A 9,169-nucleotide genomic window follows, 5' to 3' on the forward strand; every position below is an offset into this window, starting at 1 on the left:
TTGAATGCTTAGGATAATGCTGCATTAAAACTGAGACAAACAAAAAAGGTCAATACACACAGTCATGTCGTTTACATCGCCCTGACCACACACAAAGCATTGTACACGAAATATGAAAGTGAAATGTTGCACCGAAATCTCGTAGCTTGCCTGTGTGCACTGTGTGTTATTGAACAATTCAATTCAAACATTATTTGTTTTGCTTAGTATTCCTTTCTGGCCTGTTGGATGTAGAATGGTAGGAGGACTGATCACGTCAGGTTGGCGAGCTAACTTGCTTGCATGATTAGCCAACCGAATAACAGACTAGTTACCATTATGTTACAGTACCAACAGGTTGCTACTTCAACATTAGCAATACCATCCACTATTTTTGGAATATATCCAGCCTATTGTCGGTTTTACTATGGAAAGGAAACATTATGATCAGGGGCGCAGATACGTTTTTTGAACTGGGGGAGGACAAAAAACTGGGGGGGACAAAAAACTGGGGGGGACAAAGCTGCAAGCAAACCAACCCCAACCCCGATATGCCTGTCAAACTTGTTGTGGGTAACCATAGCAACCAAGCTCGAGCTCGCAACCTGTGCAGTCTGCGCAGCTCAACCAACCGAATATCAGTCTTTGTTTTGTTTTATGTGAGTTGTTGCAACTATGTATACACTGCTGTGCACCTCAATAAACCGAATGGTAATTAGTCTTTTGATTTTTCCGTGAGGTTTGCCTTATGCAAAGAAAGACAGCATAGACGTTTTTTCCTCCCTATAAGTGGGGGGGGACCGAACGAGGTGAATTTAAATCTGGGTGGGACGAATCCCACCCGTCCCACCCTCTATCTGCGCCCGTGATTATGATGCCAATGACAATACTTACCTCAACATGCTTGCGCAGATTAGACGTCGAATTTTTGTATGCCGCAATGGTTGTCTTCTTGGGCACACATAATCTGCATTGCATAATGAAACTGTCACCCCTTTTCTCTACGAAGCTGAAGTGATCACATATGTAGGGCCAGGGGTACACTTCATTAATGGAAGAAATTGCGTTTTCTGCAGGGTCGTCCACCACAGGTTCCTCGGTCTCCTCCATGTCCGCAGGGGCGCTTTATCAACACCCGTGGCCCAGGGGCTAGGCCCCTCATAGGCTACCTGTCAACCCTACCCTTACCATTGGCCAAGAAAACACTCTTATTTTATTTGCAATACGTGTCAAGCATTTACAGTGTAAGCGCGTAATTAGCCTAGAAGCCTACGATAGGTTACGTTTGGCTCAGCGTAGCTGCACAAGGCCCACGCTCACGTCGCTCAACACATCCGACCACAGAGGGAGAGAAGAACACGCGCATTATCATTACAGAGCCGGTTGTGATTATTACCACGGACAGGACAGTGATACTGCGTAACTTTCACGCAGGGGTATGGCCAGAGATAACCACACAAGTGCGAGTGCGCTAATGTAGACCTATGTGTTGTAAACATAAAACACACACACACCTACAGACAAGTCCTTTTAAAAAATAAAATACATAAAAATAGCTCGGTGGCATGAAAACAAACATTCACTGCAAGACAAGGTGCCCTAGAATCGCCATCAGTTTTTAATATCTATATGGACTTTGTTGTCAGGATTGCACAGCATGAGATATCAAAACTGTACCCAGATACAGGCTTCAAGTTCAGATATTGCATTCCAAATGAGGTATCCACAAGAGAAATGCGCACGAAAGCACGAGCATCAGGAGAGGGTTGCATAACAGAGATTCTATACGCAGACGATCGGGCCATACTCGCTGGATCCATTGAGGAGCTTCAGAATATTCTTCAGTTGTATGATAAGACCTACACCCGCTTTGGTTTACAAATATCATATGTCAAAACAGAAACAATGGCTTTTAACGTCAATGAGGATATCAAATGTAAACCAAGTATCATTTCCCTTGGCGGCACTAATATTAAAAACGTCCGCACCTTTAAATATCTTGGTTATAACTTATAATGTCAGCAACTGTGATGAATCCTCACACTTCCTGCATGCTAGGATAAGTGCTGCATTCATGAAATGGAATGAACTGAAACACGTTCTAACCGACCACCGAATACTACTAAAAACCCGTATAAAGTTCCTAGTGGCATGCGTTCGATCTCGCCTCCTGTACAGCACACAGGCATGGCAACTATCATCCAGTGAAATTCACATAACTGAGGTAGTGTGGCACGGCTTCCTAAGGAAAATGATTAAAGGTGGATATAAACGAAAGAATGCCCCTGACCAAAAGAACACTACAAATGAAGATATAGACTGGAGCTACAAGATGTCCAATGCTGACCTCTGGAAACTGACAGGAACCCAGGATATAAAACTATCCTGCTACGTACAACAACTAAAATATATTGCTCACGTTTGCCAGATGGGCAATAACCAAGTGCAAAAGCAGCTCCTGTTGGACGAAATGGGAAAATCTGCTGGGCATAGACACCCAACAGATAAGACATATGATGATGGACAAATCAAACTTTGAGCAACTGCTGCAACTGCTACAGCAGAAGCACCCCTAGAGAGTTTAACTTTTGACAGGGGAACATGATGATGATGAAGGTACTTGGCTCGGCGGCCACATGAAACGTAAACACCATGGACAGCGGCCAAACTCATAACTCTACAGACCGAAATACACGAAACCAAGTCCTACTAGGGTCTATTTTACCGATCTATGTTCAAGCATCATGCAAGTCTTCCTTCTCCTTGAATAAGACCGTGCCTTTTTGACATGACTGCATCGAAATACCACTTGCAACAATATTTCACGCACTCCATCAAGAAAAAAGTTAAACATGATGAACACGGGCATACTGTTTTGAGCATACGATTTTTTAAAAAGAAACTAGCTACATCAAAGTCCTTCAATAAACCCATCCTTTAGCGCAAATGAGCTTAACCTAGTTCAAAGCATGACGCTAGCAGTAGCTGCATAAGGCAAAATCATGTGGGCCTTTCGTCAACAACAAGCCACGGCGGGCAAACATTAATAATCAAGTGTCCTTACCTTAAAACGTTGTCTTGACCACAGAACTTCTCAAGTATTTCACTTAAATCCACACAGGTTAACAACACACCCAACACAGCTAGCGAGAAATGTGGATCTGCGCTAGCTTTGTATTGCTATTCCCCTCAGTATGCTTACTCTGTCTGCTGCCCGAACTGTGAACATTATAGGCTACAATCTTTTCATCAATTTCTTCAGTAGATGCTGTTTTAGACATTTTATTATCCCCATCGAAATATGCTATTATACTAACAGGATTATAACTCAAATCACATGACACGTATTCAAATCACAACTGATTTATTTTACTGTTGGACAGATCATAGCATATCTAGCCTAGCTGCACATAGCCTAGCTGCTGGTAGGCTGATAACTGATAAGTAGCTGATATTCTGAACAGATTGGTGATCCTTACCTTAAAAAGTCTGTGACTTCAGGCAACGATTCTATCATTACCTGCATCTCTCTCTTTTTTTCCTTTTATGCGCCCCGCTAACATGTGAACGCTTCATCTTTCAAAGCCTCTAAATTTGTGTCTCTGTAGTCTGCAGTCTTTGGCGCGCTTTCGTGCGTGACGTTACATTTTGTTACATTTTATTCTGGTACAGTTGTGGGTGTTCGTTTCGCGAACCACATCCACCATGTCTCTTACAGCAGGCTACTGTGCGCTCATTTATTTCTAACCTTATTTCTATCCATACATTAATGTAGGCCAACGATTCCGACAGTTTATTATTTTATTAATATTACAAGGCCCCTGACTGGCTGTGGCCCAGGGGCTTGAGCCCCCCAAAGCCCCCCCCCCCCCCCCCCAAAGCGCCGGTGCATGTCCGCCATCAGAGTGCGAATTACCCCACCATAATTGGGGGGGTACCATCATGGTCCACTATCATATCAATCGCCCCCCCCCCGTCCCGTCTCGTCTATGGAAGTCGGTGTCAGTAACTCAACACAATAACTCTGAACAATAATTTTTAATGTCATTAAGAAGCATGACAAACCATACAGTACTACCACAGAAGAAAAACAGCAGTACAACCTTATAACCTTCTTTGTCAGAACAAACTGGGTATCAACACTACAAATGAGTCACATACAGTATATACACACATGCAGAACAGTCCTGCTGAATGTCTTGCTCTCTTTCGTCCTGCTGTGCCTCTCCTGTCTGCTGGGAACCCATTTTCTTTATTCACATGAACAGTGTCTGAAACCTAACTGCACCTACACTTGTACTGTAATTGTCTGTAGATCTTAGTGCTAATATTTACTACTTACTCTTTTAGCACCAAAAAAATGCCTGATGTCTGGCCCTTTTCTTTTCCTCATGTTTGGCCTACTGTCTCTGTGAATAAACTCAAACAGGGTACTCAGATGAAACTATGAATATCTTAAAAATAATACAAAAGGAATGTAAGTAAAAACAATAGAAAACATCCATGTACTAGGCTATTTTGCCTAGGCTAACCTACTACCTGGCTCTTTTTATGTTGCCTCCAGAGGTTCTGATTGTAATTTTACATAGGCTTAGCGAGGCCTACATCAGAACTTCTTGTGCCTAATCACACACACAGGATGGGCCTATGTGCCAAATGAATTTCAGAAGGGCACAATTTATTCATGATAAAATGAGAATGGAAACATATGGAGTTCTTCTCCTTTGAGATGAGAATCGTTTCTATACCACACTGTAATAAGCTTGATTTAAATAGATACTTAGCTTATCTTGCTAACTAACGTTGGTAACTAACGTTAACGTCCGTCCACTGTAGCCTTCTGGCCTCAGTGGGTAAGTAATTCAATGTATAAAGATGTGACATGAGCTGAAAGAACAAATCACTTTAATAAATGAAAGTTGTAAAATAACACATTTTCAACAGGCTAAAAGTTGGTTAGCAACTAACATTACCAATGCACGTCTTCTGCTGCAAACCACAGACTGTATAAATTGCTGCAAACCCATGGACTGTATCTGATGAATCAACTGAATACGGTGTGGACTAGAAGCTATTGCTTCTAGCGCAGGGCTTTTCAAAGTGTGGGGCGCGTCTCCCCTAGGGGGCGCCAGAGTTCTTCGGGGGGGGCGCAACGTGAGGAAAAATAAACCAGAATAAGTTACTATTGCGGACATTTAGCGAACTTCAGCTAGCCTTTGCCAGAGACAAAATGGATCGATTTTTAGTACCTAAAGCTACAGTGAGTGAGGAGACAGAGTCTGGGCCAAGCAAAAAAAGAAGGAAGTATGACCACGATTATTTAAAGTTTGGATTTTCATGGACTGGATCTGAAGATGCTCCACTGCCACAGTGTGTTGTCTGCCAAGAGGTGCTAGCTAACGATGCTATGAGATGTTTAAAATGTGTAAAACAAGATGTTTAAAAAAGCACAGATGTTTAAAATGTGTAAAAAAAAAGAGGTTTTCAAAAAGCACAGATGTTTAAAATGTGTAAAAGAAAAAAACAAAAATGTGTACAACAACCATTTTTTTAAAAATACGAATGGAACATTAAGTATAGCAACAACAAAAAGTGTGTGTGGGGGGGGGCGCTGTTGTTTATTTGCTCTCTGCGGGGGGGAGGGGGGGTCTGACTCTCCCACACTTTGAGAACCCCTGCTCTAGCGCGTTCTAGCGCTGCGGTGACTAAAAATGGTCCGGTCCACAATAGGGGTGTCTGTCTGAAATCGATTTACATTAAAATGTTCCTACAATAAGAATGCCGAATGGGAGTTGGTTTGAATTATATATTCCTTTTCACAATATCAGAAAAAATATCGAAACTTATATTTTTGTCTCTTTGGGGGGTACTGGGTCTTCATTGGGGGGTACAGTACCCCCCAGTACCCCCCGTAATTCGAATTATGTCCGCCATCGTCTGTGTGAGACTCGCGCGCGCGACAACTGTCCTTCCCGTGATTCATTTCCAGAACGCATTTCCCCTTCTCCGTTTTAGCCTTTTTTAATTTATTTATTTATTTATTTATTTTACTCAGTAACGGTTGTGATGTAAAATGTACCGAAGTACACTACTTAAAAGAAAACATACTTAAGTAAAAGTACACTCTTTAAAAATTACTTGAAAAAGTATAAGTACACAAAAAAGCTACTCAAGTACAGTAACGCGAGTAATGTAATTCGTTACTTTCCACCTCTGCCTGTGATGACCTGGCGACTTGTCCAGGGTGTACCCCGCCTTTCACCCGTAGTCAGCTGGGATAGGCTCCAGCTTGCCTGCAACCCTGTAGAACAGGATAAACCGGCTAGAGATAATGAGATGAGATTTCATATTGTGAAATTACACATTTTCTGTTTTTCAACATTGGCATAAAATATTAAGAGGAAATAATCAACAACATGATTAATTATTAAATCACAAAGTGAATCTCATTGCAGAAGAGCTTACCTGATCATTTCCCATCGTGAACCGAAGAAGTGTCTCAGTAGACTGGTGTATTTATAATGCACACACCCTCTACACACACTGCAGACAGCTGCATTCAGTGTTCTCAAAAATGTGAAAGTGAAAGACTAATGATAATGACTAATGAAAATTTTTCCTGGGAGAAAAATTATAATCTTTCTGCAGAGATAACCTAATGTTGTTAATTTATAGGCAACACATACACACCTACAGTTGAACTCAAAATTATTAGCCCCCCTTAAATTTTGGAACATTTTCCCAAATATCCTCCAAATGTTTAAAGCATTGATAAAAAATGATATACACAAACAATCACCAGTACTATTCAGATGTTTGTGGTGCATTTTGGAATATGAAATTAGTTTTAGGCTGTCTTTATATGAAATATGGTAAAAATGAGTTGGTCAAAAATATTAGCCCCCATGTGGATTCTTGCTTTTAAAACACAGTTAATTAACCAATCAGCTTTTAAACAACACCTGTGCAATCAATTGGCTTCCTAGCAACACCTGTAGTCAATTGGCTCCATTCAACAGTTTAAAAGGACTCCAAGGAACAGGGCATTTGAATGAATGAGGAGGATTACTATTTGTCACAATGCCGAAGACTAAAGAAATAAGTCTTGAACTCCGACAAAAGATTGTGGAGGCTCATGACAAGGGCCAAGGCTACACTGCCATTTCGAAGAGGTTTACAGTCTCCAGAACTGCAGTTCGGTGCATCATTGCCAAGTACAAGGAGACAAATTCGGTCAAGAACAAACCTGGTCGTGGACGCAAGTGTAAGATCTCAAGAACTCTGGAAAGAAAAATTGTCAGAGATGTCCGTAAAGAGCCCCGTACATCTGCAAAGGAAATTGTTGCTGACCTGGCCTCTTCTGGAGTTTGTGTGTCAAGGCACACTGTTGTGAGGGCTCTTCATCGGAATGGGCTTCGGGGCTATCGTCCCAGAAGAACCCCCTTACTAAAACATTGTCACATCAAAGCCCGACTAAAGTTTGCCCGTGAGTACTTGAAGAAGAAAGATGAGTTTTGGAAGTCTGTGCTTTGGTCAGATGAGACGAAATTGGAGCTGTTTGGGCATATGGACATTGCCTATGTATGGCGAAGAAAGGGAGAGGCCTTCAACCCTGTGAACACAGTTCCCACAGTTAAACATGGTGGTGGCAGCATCATGCTGTGGGGCTGTTTTGCAGCCTCAGGTACAGGCAGTCTGGTTCGGGTGCATGGCACCATGAAAAAGGAAGATTACCTAAAAATACTGAAGGAAAACATGCAGAAGTCTGCTCTCACTTTGCGCTTAGGTCGTCGTTGGGTCTTCCAGCAAGATAACGACCCAAAGCATACATCTTAAATAGTCCAGCAATACTTCAAGGATACCAAGACCAACGTCATACAGTGGCCTGCACAGAGCCCAGATCTCAATCCAATAGAAAACCTGTGGCAAGTGCTGAAAAAGAACGTCCATGCACGAAAACCATCCAATTTGGGCCAGTTGGAACAGTTTGCAATGGAGGAATGGGCCAAAATTCCTCAGGAGACCTGTGCCAACCTAGTGAAAAACTATTCCAAGAGGTTGTTGTCAGTTGTGGGTCAAAAAGGGTACACAATTTACTACTAATGGTCAGGGGGCTAATAATTTTGAACATCTCACTTTTGCTGTTTTTGGTTGAAACTCAGTGTGATAATAAGATATCGTAATGAAACTTGTTGGACAATGTCTTCATAGTGCATTTATTTCAAGAATAAAAACATTTGTTGTCAATGGTCATTTTCATGGAGAAATCAAGAATTATGTTCAATTCCACAAGGGGGGCTAATAATTTTGAGTTCAACTGTATAAAAGCTGCAACAGTCTGCATTTTGTTCATGTGATTCATAATCTGCACTTTCAGTTTCTAATCATTCAATCAGTCACGTGGTTTCTGAGAAATAAGAGACATACAAGATTTCAAGACACGTGATTTCAGGGAACTCCAGACCATAGTTCGAATTACGGGGGGTACTGGGGGGTACTATACCCCCCAATGAAGACCCAGTACCCCCCAAAGAGACAAAAATATAAGTTTTTTGGGGGGTCCGATATTTTTTCTGATATTGTGAAAAGGAATATATAATTCAAACCAACTCCCATTCGGCATTCTTATTGTAGGAACATTTTAATGTAAATTGATTTCAGACAGACACCCCTATTGTGGACCGTACCATTTTTAGTCACCGCAGCGCTAGAACGCGCTAGAGCAGGGGTTTTCAAATTGTGGGGGAGTCAGCCCCCCCTCCCCCCCGCAGAGAGCAAATAAACAACAGCGCCCCCCCCCCCCCCCCCCCCCCCACTACAATTTTTGTTGTTGCTATACTTAATGTTCCATTCGTATTTAAAAAAATGGGTGTTGTACACATTTTTATTTTTTTCTTTTACACATTTTAAATATCTGTGCTTTCTGAAAGCATTTTTTTTTACACATTTAAAACATATGAGCTTTATTAAAACATTTTTTTACACATTTTAAACATCTGTGCTTTTTGAAAACCTTTTTTTTTTTGCATATTTTAAACATCTGTGCTTTTTTTTAAACATCTTGTTTTACACATTTTAAACATCTCATAGCATCGTTAGCTAGCACCTCTTGGCAGACAACACACTGTGGCAGTGGAGCATCTTCAGATCCAGTCCATGAAAATCCAAACTTTAAATAATCGTGGTCATA

General features: G+C 41.4%; 1 protein-coding gene across 6 annotated transcripts in view; it reads right to left on the reverse strand.

The window, feature by feature from the left end:
* LOC132872736 (E3 ubiquitin-protein ligase rnf213-alpha-like) overlaps nt 1-6,666 on the reverse strand; it is a 281,839-nt gene extending 275,173 nt beyond the window's left edge. For 5 of the 6 annotated variants that reach the window (XM_060907787.1, XM_060907788.1, XM_060907785.1 and 2 more), the window contains exon 1: nt 6,445-6,666. The gene's annotated coding sequence lies outside the window, so the exon portion shown is untranslated. Of the gene's footprint in view, nt 1-6,190; nt 6,256-6,444 lie in introns of those variants that run through there. The other variant, XM_060907784.1, reaches the window with a different exon arrangement.
* Nucleotides 6,667-9,169: the final 2,503 nt, after the last annotated feature.

This window comes from Neoarius graeffei, chromosome 24 (assembly GCF_027579695.1).
Source record: "Neoarius graeffei isolate fNeoGra1 chromosome 24, fNeoGra1.pri, whole genome shotgun sequence".
Taxonomy (NCBI): domain Eukaryota; kingdom Metazoa; phylum Chordata; class Actinopteri; order Siluriformes; family Ariidae; genus Neoarius; species Neoarius graeffei.